Consider the following 23,639-nt stretch of genomic DNA (forward strand, 5'->3'; position numbering starts at 1 on the left):
CACCTGTGCGCGCTCCCGCTCTCCAAGGTGCTGATCGCTCGCGCGGTGCAGCATCCGACCGGCGCTGACCCTCGCAGCAGCTGTTTCCGGGTCGGCTGTGTCGTGCATCAAGAATATGCGCAACAGTAATGAGGAGGACATCGCTGGAGCCGGGTGAGTAAAAATGATTTTTATTTTAAAAGCACGTTTTTTTCTGGCACGTGTCTCACGGATCACACCACTGCGTGGTCCGTGGGACATCAGTGATGCCAGAAAAAAATGGACATGTCTCCGTGCGGCAATCACGGACACGCGGGTACGCCGCACGGAGACACGTGCAGTGAAAAATCACTGATGTGTGAGCAGACCCATTCATTATAATGGGTCTGCGTATGTCAGTGATTCTGGTATGTTTAAAAAAAGCACAAACGTACCAGAATCACTGACGTATGAAAGGGGTCTAAGTGATCAGATGATTGCAGCTTCAAGTTCCCCTAAAAATTGTAAAAAAATGTTTTTAAAAAATAAAAAAAACTAGTTCAAAGCACTCCCCTTTAGTCCCACTGAAAAACAATGAAAGAATAAATACTCTAATTTGGTATTGCCGATTTCAGAAATGCCTGATCTATCAAAGTATAAATTCAATTAATCTGATCTGTAAAAAGCGTAATAAAAAAAAAATAAAATCACCAGAATTACATTTTTTTGGTCGCTGCATTATTGCAATAAAAGGCGATCACAACATCGCACCTACCTAAATATGGTATAACTAAAAACATCACCTTAAGACACAAAAATAAGCTGTCACGGAGCCACAGATACCGAAAAATGAGAACGCTACGAGTCTTGGAAAATGGCGGCAAAGTACAATTCTTTTTTTGACAAATTTCACCACTTAAATGAAAAACAAACAAACTGTACATGTTTGGTACCTATAAACTCGTACTGCCCTGGGGAGTCATATTGCCAGGACAGTTTTACCATTCAGTGAACACGGTAGATTTTAAAAAAAAACAACAAAAAAACCAAACAATTGTGGAATTGCACTTTTTTTTGCAGTTTCACTACACTTGGAATTTTTTTCCATTATGGCTCCTCGAAGAAACAAAAAAATGATAAAATCAGCGGATGGTGAAGAGGTTAAAAAAGGATGAAAAAGTTGTGTCTGCACAACTGAATAGATTGGTGCTGGTTCCGTTCTCATGGATGATTACTGGACATCTATAAATAATAATAATAAAAAATAATGTGACCTTGGCCGGACTGGATTTATATGTGTATTCCATAGTTTTCTTATAGGGCTTTTTTTTTTAGATTGCAATTTTTCACATGCATTTTTATTGCATTTTTTACACTTTTTTTTTGTTTCTTTTGGTATGTTTTTCATACTTTCTGGTATTTGGCTGCTACAAAGCTTTATTGACAGAGTTTTGAGCAGATTACATGCGTTTTTAGTGTGTTTCTACAGCGGAAATGAAATGAAATACATTCATTTTCTTACCTGCAGATTTTCTGCATCGTATGGAATTCTATGAGGAAAATCCATACATAAAACTCAGCATACCGCTTAGACAAATAGACATATAGCTGATTTCAAACATGCACCGCAGGTCATTCCACAATGTAAAAAAAAACCAAAAGCACATTGTACATGAGATTTCTATGAACACTTTCCACTTTACTGGAGCTGTACAATGCATTTTTTTGCACATTTGAAAATACACAGCGTCAAAAAACTCATCGTCCGAGCTTAAAAGGATTCTGTCTGCACAGAATGAATGTTCAAACCAAGATCAGGAGCTTGCTGCAACATAGGGTGACCAAACATTTAAAGCAGCACTCCAGAATTTTTTATTTTTTTTTTAAATCTACATCCGCTACTCCCTGTCTTAGGCTGGAAACACATCTATGAGAGTAAAATCGGTCTGAGTTGGCTGAAAAAAACTCGGCTGATTTTAGTTCACGTTAGGTCCGAGTGCAACGCAAGTGCGATGCTTTTTCTGAATAAATTAATGATTTTACTAGTGTGTGTAATGCGTGTGTAATGCGTATTTTTTACAATGTCATCTGCCATTCAGCTCTGCTACATGGCCGCTGACAGCAGACACAGACAGCCATGTAGCAGAGTTGAATGGCAGATGACAGCAGACACAGAAAGAGCCGCACGATCAGAATGAACTCGGGTTAACTTTACCCGACTTCATTGTCATGCTGCGGCTCTGTCTGTGCCGCGTCCTGATTAGCGGTCACCAGTGAAGGACTCACCGGTGACCGCTAAACTCCTGAGTGACTGAAGTTAGCAGCCCTCTCTCATACTCACTGATCCCCGATCACCGGCGCGGCGCTGCACGGCATTCACACTGCTGCGGCGGCTTTTACTATTTTGAAAAAGCCGGCCGCTCATTAAACAATCTCATATTCCCTGCTTTACCCGCCCACAGGCGCCTATGATTGGTTGCAGTGAGACACGCCCCCACGGTGAGTGACAGGTGTCTCACTGCACCCAATCACAGCAGCCGGTGGGCGTGTCTATACTGTGCAGTGAAATAAATAATTAAATAATTTAAAAAAATGGCGTGCGGTCCCCCCCAATTTCAATACCAGCCAGATAAAGCCATACGGCTGAAGGCTGGTATTGTCAGGATGGGGAGCTCCACGTTATGGGAAACCCGCCAGCCTAACAATATCAGCCAGCAGCCGCCCAGAATTGCTGCATAAATTAGATGCGACAGTTCTGGGACTCTACCCGGCTCTTCCCGATTTGCCCTGGTGCGTTGGCAAATCAGGGTAATAAGGAGTTAATGGCAGCCCATAGCTGCCATTAAATCCTAGATTAATCATGTCAGGCGTCTATGAGATACCTTCCATGTAATCTTTAAGTTACAGTAAATAAACACACACACCAGAAAAAATCCTTTATTAGAAATAAAAAACACTAACAAATTCCCTGGTTCAACAAAAGCCCCAAAAAGCCCTCCATGTCCGGCGTAATCCAGGATTTACCAATGGATTTTCCTCTGTGGAATTAATGAGCATGTCACTTCTTTTCCGCAGGCACCTGCAGTTTTTGCCATAGGTTATGGTAAAAACTGCGGGGACCAACGTGCGGTAAATCCGCGCCAAAAACGTGGGTGCGGTTTTACCGTGGTTTTTACCACGGGTGTGGGATTTTTTCAGAGGGTCTGTTTTTTTCTTAAGAAAAAGGCACTTTCTAGAGCACACATAGCCTTAATCGTCACTACACCAGCCAATGAATTCTGAGAGGGGTGTAATTTCCAAAATGTGATCTCTTGAGGGGGTTTTGGCGGTTCTGGTACTTAGGGGCTCTGCAAATGAAGTCCACAAACTATTCTAGGAAAACCTGTGCTCCAAAAGTTTCATATTTGTTAGTTCCTATTTAACACCTGAAGGGTTAATAAACTTCTTGGGTGTGGTTTTGAGCAAGTTTAAGGGGTGCAGTTTTTAGAATGGTGTAACTATTGGGTATTTTCTGTCATTTCGAATGTGATATGGTCCCTAAAAAATGGTTGTGTAATTTTCTGTTGGAAAAATGGTAATTTGCTAGTAGACCTTCAACCCTTCCAACTTCGTAACAAAAAAATAATAATGTTTAAAAAATGGTGCTGATATAATGTAGACATGTGGTAAACAATATTTATTAGATATTTTGTGTACATAACTCCGGTTTAAGGGCATAACAATGAATAGTTTGAAAATAGTTTCTACATTTTGTCAAATTTCCTATATTTTCACAAATAAACCCCAAAAATATCGTCCTAAATTTACCATTTGCATGAAGTACAATTTGCCAAAAAAAAAAAAAAAATAGTTGAAGCGTTGCAGAGTTATAACCTGATAAAGAGTCACTGGTCAGAGTTGCAAAAATTGGCCTGGTCGGGAAGGTGAAAACAGTGTCAAGGGGCGTGATTAAAGGGACCTATCCGGTTGCCTCTATATCGCCACCCGAACTCTTCTTTGATCCGTTTTGACCAAACATGAAGGATCCAAGAAAAAAGGTGATGACTGGTTCCAGCCTCTTTAAAAGCAATTATTGAAATATTAAAAAAAAGATTCCATATTGCATACAACAGCAGTTTTGCAAGGTTGCTTTTTATGCAATATGGAATTCTTTTTGAAAATTATCTAACTAAAGAATCACTTTAAAGAGACTGGAACCACTCTTCACCTTTTAATGTTAGGAGTGCTATGACTTTCATGTCTTCTGGTCCTGCCTGATGATAGAAGGGTTCTGGAGAGAAGTGGAGTCTTTAATTCAGAAGGGTATTTCTTGACCTATCTCCTTAGAGCCGACCACATACCTTCTGAATGTATTCCCCCTTGGGTTGACCAATCATAAAATAAAGTGTCTATTGCATATGCTTACAGTGGCAGCGCGACAAGCTCCGGTTACATGCTGTCATGTGACCGGAGCATGTGACCCGGAAGTTACAGCGCTGCTACTGTACTGTATACACTGTACTGGCGTGTGCCAGAACCGGCAAAATGGCGAAAAGCCGGATGTGTGAAACGAGCCTTAGTGTCTTATCTCTCTGTCATGGAAAAAGGTGGCACCTCCTTCTAGGGAGGATCTCTATGCGTGCATTAAAGACATTCGTTCAATGGAACAAATGATGGCTACTCTTCAAAATACTATGGATGCTTTACTGCAGGTATGGAATGATTAGGACATTTTGTTATCATTTTTCAACTCTAAGGCTTTGTGCGCACAGTGCGTTTTTCGCAGCGTTTTTGCGCGTCTTTCGGGTGTGTTTTTGGGCTCAAAACTCCATGACTTTGCTTCCCCAGCAAAGCCTATGAGTTTTCATTTTTGCTTTCTGCACAAAACTTTTTTTTTGCTGTGTTTTTGAGCTGAAAAAAAAAATGGTCATGTCAATTCTTTCCTGCGTTTTACTGCGTTTTCCATCCAGGCAATGAATTGGAAAAACGCAACAAAACGCAGAGATCAAAAATGCAGCAAAACGCAAACAAAACCGCACTGAAAGACGGCAAAAACGCATGCGTTTTTGTCGATGCGTTTTTGCCGCGGGTGCGTTTTGTGCGTTTTTTTGTGGCAAAAAACGCACAAAAACGCAGCATAAAAAACGCAGTGTGTGCACATACCCTAAGACTCATCTGGACTAATGCAGCATTATATTTCCATGAGATCATATAGCCTTGCACTCTACGTGTTGTATGATCTATAACTCCCGTCCTTAGGCCCGTTGTGTGTTCTGGACTGCCCCCCCTCCCTCCCAGATGTGTTTCCCCACCTCCCCCTTTTTTTCTTTTGTTGTCTCTATGTTCAAGAAACCTTTGGAATCATTTGATCTGTAGTGATTAATACAATCTTGTGCGGTATATTTCTGTATAAGCTACTTTGTTTACAGTGTATAAAAATGTAATTTAATACGTATATAAAGCTGAGTATGTACTGTATGTGTGTATGTATGTCCGCTAAAGGAATCCGCACCGTCGCATTTACAATCACGAAATTTTGCACAGATACCCCATGTGACTCAGGGAACGTCATAGACTATGTTTTGACGGGAAAATTGAACCCCGCGCTTTACAGTTACTCTCCAAAAAACCTCCATTAAAGTCAATGGAGCTGTGAGTAAACAGTCATTAATAGGAGCTGTGAGTAGTTGCTATAGGAACAAAATAAACTGTTACTATAAGAAGCTTATGTGTGAGGTAATAAGATGTCGGTGGGGAGACGGATAGAGAGAGACAGAGAGATAGACAGACATAGGCACAGACAGAGTAAGAGGCAGGGAAATAGACAGAGACAGACAGACAGAGGCAGACAGGGAAAGAGACGGGGAAAGAGACAGACGGGGAAAGAGACAGACGGGGAAAGAGACAGACGGGGAAAGAGACAGACGGGGAAAGAGACAGACGGGGAAAGAGACAGGCAGGGAAAGAGACAGGCAGGGAAAGAGAGACAGACACAGAGCTAGAGAGAGACAGGCACAGAGATAGAGAGACTGATAAAGAGACAGACAGAGAGATAGAGACAGACAGAGAGCTAGACAGACAGAGATAGACACAGACAGACATGGATAGAGATAGAGACAGACACACAGACAGACACGGAAAGAGACAGACACACAGAGACATACACACAGAGACAGACAGGGACCGGCAGACAGAGACAGATGGGGAGACAGACAGAGACTGGGAGGGAGACAGAGAGACAGTTACTATCCCAGGCAACGCCCGGGTATTACAGCTAGTAAAATATACAGTTGGGAAAAAAAAACAACTTACTGTTCCTGTGAGAAACCAGCAGTAACGTCCATGTGATTGCCTGCAGGGGTGATTTATATGATGGAAACTGGCACACAGCAGTAACACTCGGGATAGAAGAAAACTACGATCCAAGGCTTTTACCAGTATCATGCTGTGATCTATAAGGATCTTCGAGGGAACCCTTTGCCTGGCAATATGAATTTCAGTAAAACAGAATTGAAGACTATAAATAATGGTTCTTTTAAAAAAAAAATATGCACATGAAAAATAAACAATAAAGTCTGATTTTATAAAAAACTAATCTAAATCATAAAAAATCAGTTTTCTCTCTTTCTCTCTCTGTATATAAAATAAATGTTAAGGTTCTGTGCCATAGAACCCAAAAAATTAATGTAAAAGAAAAATGAAAGGTGTATGCATGATGCCCGTCACCCAAATTAAGAGAGAATATGAGACAGTTGACATGATTTTAAAGGGGTTGTGCAGTCAAAAGGTCATCAGATCAGTAGGCTTTACATCCAACGACTGATCAATGTATTTACATCCTACTATCGTTAGAATTTGTAATAGCTGATCGGTGGGGGTTCTGGGTGTTGGATCCCCACTAAATTGATTTTATTGACGTATCCTAAAGTTATGTTTGTGACAGGGCAACCTGTTACCCCTTTACTTTCTGCAGCAAATCTGCAGTGTATGAATTTTCTATAAAGAGGTATTGTGATAATGTCATAAAGGCATGTCATTGCTAGGATCTGGCATCACATTTTGAACAGCAGGGTCCAAAATCTGCAACTCCCATTGATCCAGATTTTCCTTGCACGTTGACACACTTGGTTGTGCATAGAGATATCGTATACTGTTTACTTTTATGTCCAGGCTGTCACTCTGTAACTGGCTTGTTGGTCTAGGGGTATGATTCTCGCTTTGGGTGCGAGAGGTCCCGGGTTCAAATCCCGGACGAGCCCTGTTTTTGTTTTCCCATAAATTTTAGAAGGCTTTTGTGGTGCAATTGTTAAAATAGGGTCTATATTTCCTGCAAAATCTGTAGAGTGTAAGCTGCAGTATCAGACTCACACAGAGAGGAATGAAGCTGAAAAAAGAAAAACAGTGCAGGGCAATTCTTAAATGTACATAACGATTTTTTTTCTTTTCTGATATGTGAGAGGACCTGAAATGTCCAGCAAATTGGCAGCGATCCAAGTCCCCCACAAATCACTCCAATTCTCATGTGTGCTGTTCATGAAGCAGGAGAGCGCTGTTCTTGTAGTGTGTGCATACAGCAGAGTATAGGTTGTAAACGTCTACTGAGCCCATACGCCTGTGTGTGCATTCATGCAGAGCACTTCTAATTCCTGAACACTTATTTGACAAGTGTTTTGAGCAAGTTGTGAGGGTGTCAGGAGACAGACCTCCCCAGGTCTGCAGGGCATTTCAGGTACTATCACCTGTTAGAAAATAAAGTGTACTTTAATCCATTAAAGCAAAGTAGAAAATGTATGCTCTGATGGGATGTAACATTTGCAACAGGATCCACATGCACGATCAGACGTTATGCCTGTGCTTCTGCTGCATTTGCTGGGTTCAAGGTTCTAGCTCTGATCCCAGGACATTAGCCCCTCAGATGCAGCAGCTAATAGTGGTAGCAGCATCTGAGGGGTTTTTAACAAAAGACAGAAAACAACTCTACCTGTCAGCCTGAGTCCCACTTGACGGCACCCTTACGCGAAACGCGGCGTTGGGGTCGGTGAGTCACGGTACAGCTGCAGGGTGACTATGGGTAAGCTGGAGAACTTATTTGTTATATAATCCATGTCCTTTTACTTACAACTGAGTGGCCCCTTTGAGCTCTGTGCCTTATAGGGATCCCCTTATTTCCCACCAGCACGTGGGTCTGACACTATCATTGGTCTCCTGCGTCTCCCTACCTTGTAATTAGCAGTTGTTTCTGTGACTCTCCTAGTGTCCACACTTATACCGCCAAAACCTTTTGAATATCATTGCTATTTAATTGTATGTGTATTTTTGTAATATTATTTGGAGTAAATTATTGAATAAAATGTATTATATTTTTATCACGGGTTTGAACTCTGTTTCTCTATTGGATTTATATCTATTTGAGTTCCCATTTGGCTTTTAAGGCCCCGTCACACTAAAGGTACCGTCACACTAAGCAACTTACAAGCGATCCCAACAACGATAGGGATCGCTGGTAAGTTGCTAGGAGGTTGCTGGTGAGATGTCACACTGCGACGCTCCAGCGATCCCACCAGCAACCTGACCTGGCAGGGATCGCTGGAGCGTGGCTACCTAGTTGCTGGTGAGCTCACCAGCAACCAGTGACCAGCCCCCAGCGCCGTGTGGAAGATGCTGCGCTTGGTAACTAAGGTAAATATCGGGAAACCAACCCGATATTTACCTTGGTTACCAGCGCACGCAGCTACACGTGCAGAGAGCAGGGAGCAGCACACACTGAGCGCTGGCTCCTTGCTCTCCTAGTTACAGCACACATCGGGTTAATTACCCGATGTATGCTGCAGCTAAATGTGCACAGAGCAGGGAGCAGCGCACACTGAGCGCTGGCTCCCTGCTCTCCTACTTACAGCACACATCAGGTTAATTAACCCGATGTGTCCTGCAGCTAGCTACATGTGCACAGAGCAGGAGCCGGCAGCGCAGGCAGTGAGAGCGGGGGAGGCTGGTATCAAAGGTAAATATCGGGTATCCAAGGACAGGGCTTCTTGGTTACCCGATGTTTACCGTGGTTACCAGCCTCCGCAGAAGCCGGCTCCTGCTGCCTGCACATTTAGTTGTTGCTGTCTCGCTGTCACACACAGCGATCTGTGCTTCACAGCAGGACAGCAACAACTAAAAAATGGCCCAGGACATTCAGCAACAACCAACGACCTCACAGCAGGGGCCAGGTTGTTGCTGGATGTCACACACAGCAACATCACTAGCAACGTCACAAAAGTTGTTCGTTAGCAGCGATGTTGCTAGCGATGTTGCTTAGTGTGACGGGGCCTTTAGCAACATCGCTAGCAACATCGCTGCTAACGAACAACTTTTGTGACGTTGCTAGCGATGTTGCTGTGTGTGACATCCAGCAACAACCTGGCCCCTGCTGTGAGGTCGTTGGTTGTTGCTGAATGTCCTGGGCCATTTTTTAGTTGTTGCTGTCCTGCTGTGAAGCACAGATCGCTGTGTGTGACAGCGAGACAGCAACAACTAAATGTGCAGGCAGCAGGAGCCGGCTTCTGCGGAGGCTGGTAACCACAGTAAACATCGGGTAACCAAGAAGCCCTGTCCTTGGTTACCCGATATTTAATATAACAGCTGGGTAAATCCACCAATAGATAAATACGCCTAAAATATACCTTTTATTAAATATTTTTAAAAAATAGAGGAGACCAAACAAACATATATAGCGCAAATGCGCCTAAAAGTTGTCACCAGCTGTGATATCCTATATCATTAACATTAGGAATATACTGTCACAGACAACAATAAATAGTCGGCAATAAATAACCCTCATCAAATATTGTGTGATAGGGAATAAAAGGCAACAATCTCACCCGTCTTCAGTTCATTAGGGGTGAATGTTCCTCAGCCGCAATCAGTGTAGGCAAACGGAGTTGCCACATTATATTAAGATCCTATGGCTTCAACGTGTATTCCACGGATCCCCTCATAGACAACTCCGATGTCATATCAAAGAAACTTTTTTCCGCTTTCTCAACGCGTTTCAATTGATCATCAGGAGAATTAGAGAAGGATTATGGTGTCTTTCAATGAAACCGGCATATCCGCCGCAAGGTTCAGACACACATCCAATGCCACATTAATATGTCCCTCATAGGACCGGCACATCAGCCACTATATGGGTCCAAAAGAATAGAATAAGTCTCCAAAACGGAACAGCCGGCCTCATATAAATCAAACAGCCTCATTTCGGAGGACCAGATATAAGTTGTGTACTCACCAAGGTCCCGACACGTGGCAATTACTGGTACTACGCCACCATGCCGAGCGCCGGCATTAAGTTTAAATAACAGAGCATTGCCGCTCTGAAGACAGGCGTGTGACGTCACATCCGCCCCACGGGTGCCCGCCCACTTCCTGCGGGTCACTCCGTGTTGAGACGCATGCGACCCAGGATAGAGTCCTGGAACGCAGGACACTCCGCGCATGCGCAGATGAACGGCCGCTGCATCTTACAGTGCAGCAGGCGCACCAGCCTGCGGTCATCATGTACGAGAATATTGACATAGCAAACATTCCAAGGAGTCCTGCCCTGGGACATAACTGTCCCAGAAGCAGTCGATCCAGGTTAGATATGGCTGTGCCATTATGGTGAAACGGACATTTTCAAACACAATTCATATGTTATGGTACAGAAGAACTTGGGGGGGGGGAGGGGGGGCATGGTGGGGGAATGGGGCGGGGAGAGGGAACCTGAAGAATTATTTTAAACAACTAGAAGGGAGATCTGGTCAGGGACAATTAAGGAAATACCTGGACCCAAACGGATGGGAAACAAAAAAGACCCATCACCATATAAACTGGCCCTAATTTCTGGTCTTACAACTGCCTATCATGTGGGGGTCAGAGGGAACCTTTACACAGAAGAAATATACGCCATCCTTAAACGGTGCCTTCAGGGAGCTGACTAAAGTATATAAAAATAGAATTACCTCATGGTGGGAGATTCAATCTCTTGAAAGTTACTTAAAGGATAGAATTGTACCTCGCAACCTCAGAATATCTTTAACCCCTAACTTCCGCTATAAAAATTCAGAACTGACTACCAAGTGGCAAAAGGAAGTAACTGAATGTTCTCTAAAATTGATGTTATTATTATTGGATGAAGAAAAAAAGAACTTAGCGATTCTAGATACCCAACTAAAAGAGCAAACGGAAGTTACCAGAAAATTTGTAAATGAGAGTGAATTTGTGGCCAAAGAAACGGCTTTACAAAACACTATTGAGAAACACCAATACCATTTAAAACAAAAAAAGCATAAATTTTATGTTAGAGATAAACAAGACTTCCGTGATAATAAAGCATATTTTTTCCCAATAAATAGGTTTAACAAACCGAGTGATACAGAAGGGACCTCTACAGATACTGAAACCTCAGATACAGAGGGTGATAGCCGTAACCGTAAAAACAAAAATAGAGGCAGAGGGAGATACCAGAACAGAGGTGGCCACAACCCAGGTCATTTTTTAGATCAGGGCCACTACCTGCGGAGCAAAAAGACCCCCCCGAACCTGTTCCCACAAACAGATCAAATCAGATAATCAACTTGTCTAGTAAAATTTTATCCGCCCCAGCTATGACGGTCCTCAGCAAAGGACTTTCGTTCGTTCCTACCACGGACTTTAATTTGTTTGAGGCGGTCAAAGACCTGAACCTATTTATTAGAAAGCTAAAATGGAAAAAACATTTTTCACTTGAAAATAAAAAAATCTCTAGAGAAATGGGGATACCTGAGGATATGCTTGAGGATGTGAGATTCTTATTTAATTTGGCCGATCTGGACCCGAACTCGGTAGGAAAAGGTCCGTTTACTGACCTTAAATTAAAAAGCAAAAAGATGCCACCTATCACCAGTGATGTCAATTCTATTGACATTTTTTGCAACCTAGTAACTAGGGATCTTGAATCCCTCGTGAGCAAGCATAGAAAAAAGTTTAATCTGACTAAACCTGAAATGGACTCCCTGATGGAATTGGAAGGGGATGACGATATAGTCATTAAGGAATCTGACAAAGGGGGAAACGTCGTACTAATGGATACGTGTAAGTACAAGACCTTATGCTTAGACATCCTTAAGGATACAGATAACTATGAAAAACTAAATGGCAACCCCACCATTAGTTACACACAGCAACTACGAGCGATTCTTGATAGGGCACTGGAAAGTAATCTCATAGTCAAGTCTGAGTTTGAGTTTTTGTTACCAACCTCTCCAATCATTCCAACTTTCTATTGTCTCCCAAAAGTTCATAAGGGGCTTGATCCCCTACGTGGGAGACCTATCGTCTCTGGAATTGGCAGTATTACCCAGAATGTGGGGATTTATGTGGATAAGGTATTGAGACCTTTTGTGCTGGCCCTTGGGTCATACTTGCGTGACACCACGGATCTCTTAAAAAAACTGGAGGGTGTGGTGTTGGATGATGAGACTCTACTTGTGAGTATTGATGTTGAAGCACTCTATTCATCTATAAAACATCAAGATGGTTTGAGGGCAGTTGAATACTTTCTCAGAAGTAGAGGTAGACAGTATGATGGTCATAATGGCTTTATTTTGGAATTACTGGACTTTGGCCTTAAGTGTAACACCTTCACCTTTGGGGGCTCCTTCTTCCACCAGCTCAGGGGTACAGCGATGGGGAGCCCCAGTGCCCCGTCGTATGCTAACCTTACCCTGGGCTGGTGGGAGGAGACTATTATTTTTGGAGAGGACTCACCCATCCCAACAGATAAGATACTTCTTTGGTGTCGTTTTATAGACGATGTGTTCCTACTGTGGAGGGGTAATGAGTCTGAACTCATGGATATGGTTGAAATACTTAACATCAATGCACTTGGCCTAAAGTTCACATTCGAATGGAAAAAAAGACAGACTCCCGTTCCTTGACGTGCTGATTGAAAGAGGTGTAGATGGTCAGATTAGGACTAGTACATACCGAAAACCTACAGCAACAAACTCTCTCTTGAGGTGGGAGAGTGGCCATCCTAAGAGCCAAAAGAAGGGGATTCCTAAGGGTCAATTTTTGAGACTCAGAAGGAACTGCTCGGAGACCCCCTTTTTTTGGAACAGGCGGCAGACCTGAACACGAGACTAAAACAGAGAGGGTACCCAGAGGGGGTCATTGACCAAGCTTTCTGTGAGGCGAATGAAAGAAACAGGACGTCCCTGTTAAATCCGGCCCCACGAAATAGCCCAAAGGAAGAGGTGGTACGTTTTATAACTACCTATAATAATGGGGCTGAGGACTTCCGTAAAATCCTTAACAAACATTGGTCAATCCTTGGGATGGATAATGACATTGCACCCGTTCTAACACCGCTTCCCACCATTACCTTTAAAAAGGCGCGCTCATTGGGTGACAGGTTGGTGCACAGCCATTTTACCCCCAAAAATTCCTCCTGGATCCGAAGTGACATAAAAGGCTGCTACAAATGCAGTGGCTGCGTGGCATGTGGTTCCATAAAAGTAGGGAAAAAATTCCATTCTGCTGTGACCGGCAGGGACTACACCATCAAACATTTTATCAACTGTAGATCAAAAGGTGTTATTTATAAAGCCACTTGCACATGCCCAAAAGAATATGTGGGAAAAACCAAAAGAGAATTTAGACGTAGAGTGGGTGAACACCTAAGAGATATCCGTAACAAAATTGACACTCCATTGGCAAGGCATATCTCTGAAAAACACAATGGTGACCCCCAACTCCGTCTACTTTCAGGGAATTGATCTGGTACCACAACCTATAAGAGGGGGGGATTGGGACAATCTGATCCTAAAACAGGAGACGAGATGGATTTTCTGGCTCAGGACAGTGAGACCCCTGGGCCTAAATGAGATGCTATCCTTTGCACCCTTTGTGTAACCTAGCAACAGGGTGAGTTGTCTGGTAGGGCTATACGACGGCCGAGTGGGGGCACCATCCACCGTGTCTTTAGGGTGCCGACCCCCACATGATAGGCAGTTGTAAGACCAGAAATTAGGGCCAGTTTATATGGTGATGGGTCTTTTTTGTTTCCCATCCGTTTGGGTCCAGGTATTTCCTTAATTGTCCCTGACCAGATCTCCCTTCTAGTTGTTTAAAATAATTCTTCAGGTTCCCTCTCCCCGCCCCATTCCCCCACCATGCCCCCCCCCCCTCCCAAGTTCTTCTGTACCATAACATATGAATTGTGTTTGAAATTGTCCGTTTCACCATAATGGCACAGCCATATCTAACCTGGATCGACTGCTTCTGGGACAGTTATGTCCCAGGGCAGGACTCCTTGGAATGTTTGCTATGTCAATATTCTCGTACATGATGACCGCAGGCTGGTGCGCCTGCTGCACTGTAAGATGCAGCGGCCGTTCATCTGCGCATGCGCGGAGTGTCCTGCGTTCCAGGACTCTATCCTGGGTCGCATGCGTCTCAACACGGAGTGACCCGCAGGAAGTGGGCGGGCACCCGTGGGGCGGATGTGACGTCACACGCCTGTCTTCAGAGCGGCAATGCTCTGTTATTTAAACTTAATGCCGGCGCTCGGCATGGTGGCGTAGTACCAGTAATTGCCACGTGTCGGGACCTTGGTGAGTACACAACTTATATCTGGTCCTCCGAAATGAGGCTGTTTGATTTATATGAGGCCGGCTGTTCCGTTTTGGAGACTTATTCTATTCTTTTGGACCCATATAGTGGCTGATGTGCCGGTCCTATGAGGGACATATTAATGTGGCATTGGATGTGTGTCTGAACCTTGCGGCGGATATGCCGGTTTCATTGAAAGACACCATAATCCTTCTCTAATTCTCCTGATGATCAATTGAAACGCGTTGAGAAAGAGGAAAAAAGTTTCTTTGATATGACATCGGAGTTGTCTATGAGGGGATCCGTGGAATACACGTTGAAGCCATAGGATCTTAATATAATGTGGCAACTCCGTTTGCCTACACTGATTGCGGCTGAGGAACATTCACCCCTAATGAACTGAAGACGGGTGAGATTGTTGCCTTTTATTCCCTATCACACAATATTTGATGAGGGTTATTTATTGCCGACTATTTATTGTTGTCTGTGACAGTATATTCCTAATGTTAATGATATAGGATATCACAGCTGGTGACAACTTTTAGGCGCATTTGCGCTATATATGTTTGTTTGGTCTCCTCTATTTTTTAAAAATATTTAATAAAAGGTATATTTTAGGCGTATTTATCTATTGGTGGATTACCCAGCTGTTATATCAATTGTCCACACGGTATATCCATATCCAGTTGCTTTATTTTACCCGATATTTACCTTCGATACCAGCCTCCGCCGCTCTCACTGCCTGTGCTGCCGGCTCCTGCTCTGTGCACATGTAGCTGCAGGACACATCGGGTTAATTAACCTGATGTGTGCTGTAAGTAGGAGAGCAGGGAGCCAGCACTAAGCGGTGTGCGCTGCTCCCTTCTCTGTGCACATTTAGCTGCAGTACACATCGGGTAATTAACCCGATGTGTGCTGTAACTAGGAGAGCAAGGAGCCAGCGCTAAGCATTGTGCGCTGCTCCCTGCTCTGTGCACATGTAGCTGCAGCACACATCAGGTAATTAACCTGATGTGTGCTGTAAGTAGGAGAGCAGGGAGCCAGCGCTAAGCATTGTGCGCTGCTCCCTGCTCTGTGCACATTTAGCTGCAGCATACATCGGGTAATTAACCCGATGTGTGCTGTAACTAGGAGACCAGGGAGCCAGCGCTCAGTGTGCGCTGCTCCCTGCTCTCTGCACGTGTAGCTCCGTGCGGTGGTAACCAAGGTAAATATCGGGTTGGTTACCCGATATTTACCTTAGTTACCAAGCGCAGCATCTTCCACGCGGCGCTGGGGGCTGGTCACTGGTTGCTGATGAGCTCACCAGCAACTCGTGTAGCCACGCTCCAGCGATCCCTGCCAGGTCAGGTTGCTGGTGGGATCGCTGGAGCGTCGCAGTGTGACAGCTCACCAGCAACCTCCTAGCAACTTACCAGCGATCCCTATCGTTGTTGGGATCGCTGGTAAGTTGCTTAGTGTGACGGTACCTTTAGCCTGTATGAGCTTTACTTATGGCGCAGTTTATCAGATTTTTTCAGTCGATACTGACTCTAATGAGTCCCACTTGCAGCCAGATTGCAGGGCGCTGATGAATTGTTATGTCAACTGGAGGCCTAAAGATGGGTTCCCAGTCTGCATTGGACCTAAAGGCCCTGATAGTCATTAATGTTGGTTGAACCCATCGATACCAGCAGGTTCAGCTAACAGTTTGAGGCATATGGGGACCTACAAACTCTCCCGATAGGTAATTTATGATGTCAGAACAGCAGGTTTTAGCCTGGGTAATCTTGGTTGACAATCCTTTCGTTCACTAACAGATAAGCCACCATAATTAGACAAATCTGGCAGTATCTCTCTCTGAGAACACAGAAGAGCTCAGCCACCTCTGCTCACAGCTCCTGTGTATAGGAGACATAGATGCAGGCTGAACGACTGTTCATCCAACAGCTATCTAAAACGTATGGCAGTATTCCTCAATTTCAGGCCTCAAGGCTCACCAACAGATCAGGATTCTTCTTCCGGAGCCGCTCATTAGGCGTATTCACATATACGCATATTCAATATACACATATTCACTGCTTCTCCCGGCCACCAGCGTCTATGATTGGTTGCAGTCAGATCCACCCCCACGCTGATTGACAGCTGTCTGACTGCAACCAATCACAGATTACGGTGGACGGGTCTATATCGTACAGTAAAATAAATAAATTTAAAAAAACGGTGTGCGGTTTCCTCAATTTTGATACTTAGCCAAGATAAAGCCCCACAGCTGGGGACTGGTATTCTCAGACTGTGGAGGCCTATGGTTATTGGGCTCTCCCCAGCCTACAAATATCAGCCAGCAGATGTCCGGAATTGCCGCATCCATTAGATGTGACAGTCCCAGCACTTTACCCAACTCTTCCTGATTGTCCTGGTGCGGTGGCAATCGGGGTAATAAGGAGTTAATAAGAGCCCATAGCTGCCACTAAATCCTAGATTAGTGATAGCAGGCGTCTATGAGACACCCCCCATCATTAATTTGTAAGTGAAAGTAAATAAACACAAACACCCCAAAAATCCTTTATTTGAAATAAAAGACAAAAAAATCACCCTCTTTCACCACTTTATTAACCCCAATAACACCCTTGCAGGTCCGACGTAATCCACACAAGGTCCCATGATGCTTCCAGCACTGCTACATCTGACGCTCACAGTGAACACCATAGAACAGGACTGCCCGCCGTGAGCTCCACGCAGCAACTGAAGTGAGCAGCGCAGTCAGCGTTGACGTCCGTCAGGTTAGCCGCGCCCACATCTGGAGTCCTCCACCCTTGACGTCACTTGGGTCATTTGTGGTCAGAGCTGGAGTCCTCCACCTGCGACCCAAATCCACGACTGAAGTGAGCTGCAAGTGGCAGATATCCCATATCCGGAAGTGACTGTGGTGGAATTGAATATGCGCATATTGCGCTCCACCAACGTCACTTCCGGTCATGGGACATCTGCCACATCCGCTGGATAAACTAAATGGGAGAGAAAAGGCGCAATAGGGTCTTACCCGATATATTGGGCAAAAATCATATAGAAGTGGTGCACTCACCTGATCGGGTTGTGCCAGTCACAACTCCTTCAACAGCAAAGAGTGAGCGCCTAAGCGGTCCAGCAGCAGCCCTGTTGCACAGGTAGAACATCAAAGGGAACTGGAGGAAAAAACAGGTTTTTCGCCGCGCTTGAAGACCACAGACATTGGTGTCAAACAGATGATTCTTTTTATTTCATTCCTACGCGTTTCGGAGACCCCAAACTGTCTCCTTCTTCAGGGAAAAGAACTTTCCGCTGGATGTTACATCATATAGTGGCAGGGATTTAAACCACACATTCCTATTGCAAGTGTCAGCTCGCCCACTACTGGGAATTACCTGCTATCAAGCCTTAGGCTGCTTTCGCACATCCGGTTTCAGCAGTGCGGCTCAATTCGGCTGTGAAACCTATGCAACGGATGCGGCAAAAACACCGCATCCTTTGCATAAGCTTTTTACATGCGGCCCGTCCGTTTTTTGCCGCTTGCGGCACGCTACTGAGCATGCGCAGTGGCAAAATCCGCATGCGGCGCGGTTTTTTTTTGCCGCACAAAAAAACGTGCCAGGCAACGTTCCATCCGGCTGCCGCATCGGCTAAATCTGCCACATGCGGCAAAAAACGGACGGAACGCAAGCCCATGCGGCACAATGCGGCACTAACGTTAGTCTATGCAAAAAACCGCAAGCGGCAGCAAAAAAAAAAACGGTTGCGTTTTTTCTGCAAAGTGACGGATTGTGCCGCACAGGAAAAACCGGAGGTGTGAAAGCAGCCTTACGGAGAATCTCTCCTCAGGCATTTTGGATTATCCTTGTGGACCAATTAGGTGAGATATTATATAAGCATGTAACATTAACTATATATTTCATCTGAGTATATTATATTCATAAGGTATAGGTATGTAAGTTGTGGACTGTATATCTTCTTTTTCTAGGTGGCATACACAATTTTAAGGACATATTTGTGGTCCCAAAAAGCCACCAATAATTCCCCTGATGAACCCCATATACTAATTGGGGGGAAACATGTTGGGATTTATGGTAATCAGATTTCGGGCGTTGATGGTGCACGTAACCTGCCTGTAACCTAGGAGGGTTAGCATCCAAACGCTAAGTACCCCACAATCCTCACAATTAAACTAGATTACTGGCTGTTCTCCATCATAAGCCAAAATACAATGTGTACTTTACAAACATAACTAGATTTGAGTTGGCTCTGTGAAGATATACTGGGTCGGTGGGGTGGTATATAGTTACCTACTATTTGAATACCCTAGTTTTGGTATGAATGTACCCAGTATGTATCATTTTTTGCACTAAGCACTTTGGTAGGAGGTCTGGTAATAGGTATTTATCTATGTTAGGCAGGGACGAGTAAGGGACAGCCACTGTGGAATGGGGGCAACCCACACTAAGGCTATGTGCGCACTAGAGCTTTTTACCTGCGGATTTACCCGCGGATTTGCCCCGGAAATTTCTTGAGAAATGTCTGCAATCTTTGTGCAGACATTTCCCATGAAATTCAATGAGAAAAAAAAATAGTTGTGCGCACTGTGCGGATTTTTCTCAAGAAAATTTCTTGAGAAAATTTTCTCGAGAAACTTTCTTGAGAAAATGTGCATGTCCATTAATTTCCGCAGGTACCTGCGGTATTCCGGGGGTATTCCGCAGGTAGCAATGATGTGCGGTATACCACCGGAATAGCCGCGAATTACCTGCGGGAATGCTCATCGCTGCCTGCGGTTTTGCAGGAAGCGATGTCATTATGCCAGGAAGAGGAGGCGGAGCAGAGTAAACACAGACGTCGCACTCCCTGGACGCCGCACAGAAGCACTTCCGTGCGACCTCCAGGTGCCCGTGCAGTCTGTGTCCTGCTCCGGCCTCGCGGCTGCCTGCACTGCAGGGTGTCAGTGTCTGCCCGCAGTGTCAGCAGCCTGTCACGCGGCAGCGCAGGCAGACACTGACATCCTGCAGTGCTGGGAGCCGCGGGGATGACGATCGCTGCTGTCAGGAGGTGAGATCATTACCTGCTGTGACGATCTCCTGCCTCCTGACGTCAGCGCTGTCACTGCTGTCTATGCCCGTCTCGCGAGCGGCCCGAGACTGTCACTAGCGGTGACGTCACGGGCTCTCGCGATACTTCTGACAACGCGGCGGGCATAGAAGTCAGTGACAGCGCTGACGTCAGCAGTACAGGAGATGATCACAGAAGGTAATGATCTCATCTATGCTCCTGATGGCAGCGCTCGTCATCCCCTGCAGTGACCTGAGCTGACCTATTGATGTTAGCTCAGGTCACTGCATTGCTCTCCCAGCCAATGGGGAACATTCTGTTCTTCATTGACTGGGACAGCGACTATGGTATGGATCGCCGTGCCCCCCCCCCCCCCCCACCCCTTATTGGATTACGCCGGACGTGGAATTGATTGTGCTCTTTTCAATAAATTGGTTAAAGAGGGAATGTTTTGGGGAGTGTTTTTTCAAATAAAACTTTTTTTGTTGTCTATTTTTTAATTATTACTGACTGGGTTGGTGATGTTGGGTATCTGATAGACGCCTGACCTCACCAACCCCAGGGCTTGATGCCAGGTGACATTACACATCTGGCATCAACCCCATATATTACCCCGTTTGCCAACGCACCAGGGTGCGGGATGAGCTGGGGCAAAGCGCCAGGATTGGCACGTCTAATGGATGCGCCACTTCTGGGGCGGCTGCGGCCTGCTATTTTTAGGCTGGGGAGTGTCCAATAACAGTGGACCTCCCTAGTCTGAGAATATCAGACCCCAGCTGTCCGCTTTACCTTGGCTGGTGATCCAATATGGGGGGGGACCGCACGTTTTTTGTTTTAAATTATTTATATAATTTAAAATAACAGCGTGGGGTGCCCACTGTTTTGGATTATCAGCCAAGGTGAAGCTGCCAGCGGTGGTCTGCAGGCTGCAGCCGTCTGCTTTACCCTAGCTGGCTACAAAAAATGGGGGGACCTCACGTCATTTTTTTTTAATTATTTATTTATTTTATGGCTAAATACAAGGCTAAGCACCCTTTAGTGCCACATGAAAGTCACTAAAGGGTGCCAGCTTAGAAAATGCAGGGAGGTGGAACATTATATAGGTTTTTCTCATCTATCTATCCCTCTATCTATCTATCCATCTATCCCTCTATCTATCTATCTATTCATCTATCTATCTATCCCTCTATCTATCTATTCATCTATCCATCTTTCCCTCTATCCATTATCTGTCTATCGATTATCTTTATTATTTATTGCAGGGACAAACCTGCGGTAAATCCGCGGCAAATCCGCGGCAAAACCGCATGCGGATTTGGTGCGGATTTTTTCCGCAGGTCCGGAAATCTTTCACTGGCAGAAGTTTCTCAAGAAATTTTCTTCAGAAACTTCACATTTCTAGTGCGCACATAGCCTTAGGGTGCTTAAAGCCCTATTGTTAGGTAGTGCTCAGTGGAGGGGCAGTATTATCCTCATCCCCAATTACTAGTGGATAATTATATCTAGCTACTAGTGTATCACTGCACCAGTCAGTCCCGTTAATCCCTAGACACGTGTGTGCACTATTCACACAAACATCGTTTATGTGTTATTTGCTTGTTATTGATTTTAGTGTAATGAAATTAATAAAATATTGTTTTTAGAGGAAGATTAAATTTCAGTATGGGAATAAGGGAAAGTTTTGGGGAGTCTTTATTTTAATGAAGGATTTTGTGTGTCCTTTTTTTTAATCACTGGGCTACTAATGGGGGTGTCATATAGACACCTCGACATTGCTAACACTAGGTCTTGATGGCAGGCTGGTATTTTTAGTCTGGGAATGGCCCAATAACCATGGACCTTCTCAGCCTGATTAGATCAGCCCACAGCTGCCTACAATACCTTTGCTGGTTATCAAAACTGGGGGGACCCCATGTTTTTCAATTTAATTTATTTATTTGGTTATTATCTGTAAAAATCTCTCTAGTGAGCTATCATTTATCTCTCTATTGATCTCTCTATCATTTATCTATTATCTCTCTATCCATAGTTCTCTACATATCTATCTTTGCACATCTTTAACTCATATAAACTATTAATTTCAGTTTAATGCGTTTTTTTTCCGGTATGCGGCACACATGTACACTCGGGTGATACAAATGGACACAATGGAATGTGCCACATGTGCATTTTTTGTGCACATAAGGGGGCCTTAGAGGGATTCATGGTTGAAATTGTATGCGACTCAGTTGCAAGTGTGGTGGGGTGGGCATTGCACTTTCAGCTCTCCTGTCTCCTTCTGTATCCCTATTTCTAAGGCCATGTGCCCACGGGAGCTTTTTGCTGCGGAGTTTGCCGCGGAAAACCTGCGTTTTTTTCTGGATTTTCCAGATAAATTCGCAGGTTCTAGCATGTACAGGCACTCCACATGTTACCCTATGGGACATGGGGAGTGTCTGTGTCCACGCTACAGAAAGTGCGGCTGCGGAATCTCCTGCGGAGATCCCTCAGCCGCACCTAACTGCATGTCAATTATTCATGAGGATTTACTTGCGGAGATCCCGGCCCTCCGCTATGGAGATAGAGGCCGGGACGTCCGCAGGTAAATCACGTGAAACTCCGCATGTTTCCCGAAACATGCGGCCGTACCTGCGAATATATCCGCAGGTACGAGCGTCCCGTGGGCACATGGCCTTAGGCTGCTTTCACACATCCGTTTTTTGCAGTGCGGCTCAATCCAGCTCAAAAACCTATGCAACGGATGCGGCGAAAAAAACTGATCCGTTGCATAAGTTTTTCCATGCGGCCCGTCCGGTTTTTGACGGATGCGGCTTGATACTGAGCATGCGCAGTACAAAAAAAACGCATCCGGCGTCCATAGGCTTGAATTGTGAATCGCACCGCACAGAAAAACGTTCCAGGCAACGTTCCATCCGGCCGCCGCATGGGCTAAATATGCCGCATCCGGCAAAAACCGGACGCAATGCAAGGCCATGCGGCACAATACGGCGCTAATGCAAGTCTATGCGGGAAAAAACGCAACTGGCGGCAAAAAAAAAAACGGTTGCGCTTTTTCTGCAGAGCGCCGTATTGTGTCGCACGGCAAAAAACGGATGTGTGAAAGCAGCCTTATTCCCTCCTGCTGCCTGCCTCTGAAACGGGAGTGACCTGTCAGAGACAGAAGGCAGGTGAAGGGCGGGTAAGGCTGCTTTCACACTACGTTTTTTTAACATCCGTCATGAACGTTTTTTTAACGCAAAAACGGATCCAGTGAAAATGCGTTTTCATTTCAATGCATTTGCAATGGACTCACGTCAACATGCGTTCACCTGCGTTTGCGTGCGTTATAGTAAGGATCCAGCGAGTTGCAGTTTTTTAACTTTTTTCAAAAACGCTACTTGTAGCGTTTTTGAGCTGTGTCCAAATACTGCAAATTGCTGGATCCTCACTAAACAGCATGCAAACGTATGTGAACGCTGGCATGCTGATAGACAGGATCCTCCCTCTCCCTCTCCCCCTCCACAGAGGAGGACGCTCGTAACCAAGGTAAACATCGGGTAACCGCGGTCTTAGTTACCCGATGTTTATCTTGGTTACGTGTGCAGGGAGCAGCAACCCTGCACCTAGCAGCTGCAGACGCTCGTAACCAAGGTAAACATCGGGTAACCGCGGTATTAGTTACCCGATGTTTATCTTGGTTACGTGTGCAGGCAGCCGGCTCCTAGCAGCTGCAGATGCTCGTAACCAATGTAAATATCGCGTATCCAAGCAAGTTACCCGATGTTTACCTTGGTTACGAGCCTCCACAGATGTCAGATATCGGCTCCCAGTCTTTCACGTTCAGTTCCCTCACTCCCGATCACATGACTCCAATGCCCGCCCATAAACTTAAAGTGACAGGATCCTGCAAAATAACATACGTTTCCATGTGTTTTTCTTTGCACAAACAGGATCCGCTTTTGCAGCAAAAAAACGTTCATGACGCATGCTAAAAAACGTAGTGTGAAAGCAGCCTGATAGGGAGTGAGGGCGTGAGAGGTATAATTGTAATG

The 23,639-nt window shown here is 44.9% G+C and overlaps 1 non-coding gene across 1 annotated transcript; it reads left to right on the top strand.

Moving 5' to 3' along the window:
• Positions 1–7,124: 7,124 nt before the first annotated feature.
• Positions 7,125–7,196, top strand: TRNAP-UGG (transfer RNA proline (anticodon UGG)). Its single transcript has one exon. It is a non-coding gene; the product is annotated as a tRNA-Pro (tRNA).
• Positions 7,197–23,639: the final 16,443 nt, after the last annotated feature.

This window comes from Anomaloglossus baeobatrachus, chromosome 4 (genome assembly GCF_048569485.1).
Source record: "Anomaloglossus baeobatrachus isolate aAnoBae1 chromosome 4, aAnoBae1.hap1, whole genome shotgun sequence".
Lineage (NCBI taxonomy): Eukaryota > Metazoa > Chordata > Amphibia > Anura > Aromobatidae > Anomaloglossus > Anomaloglossus baeobatrachus.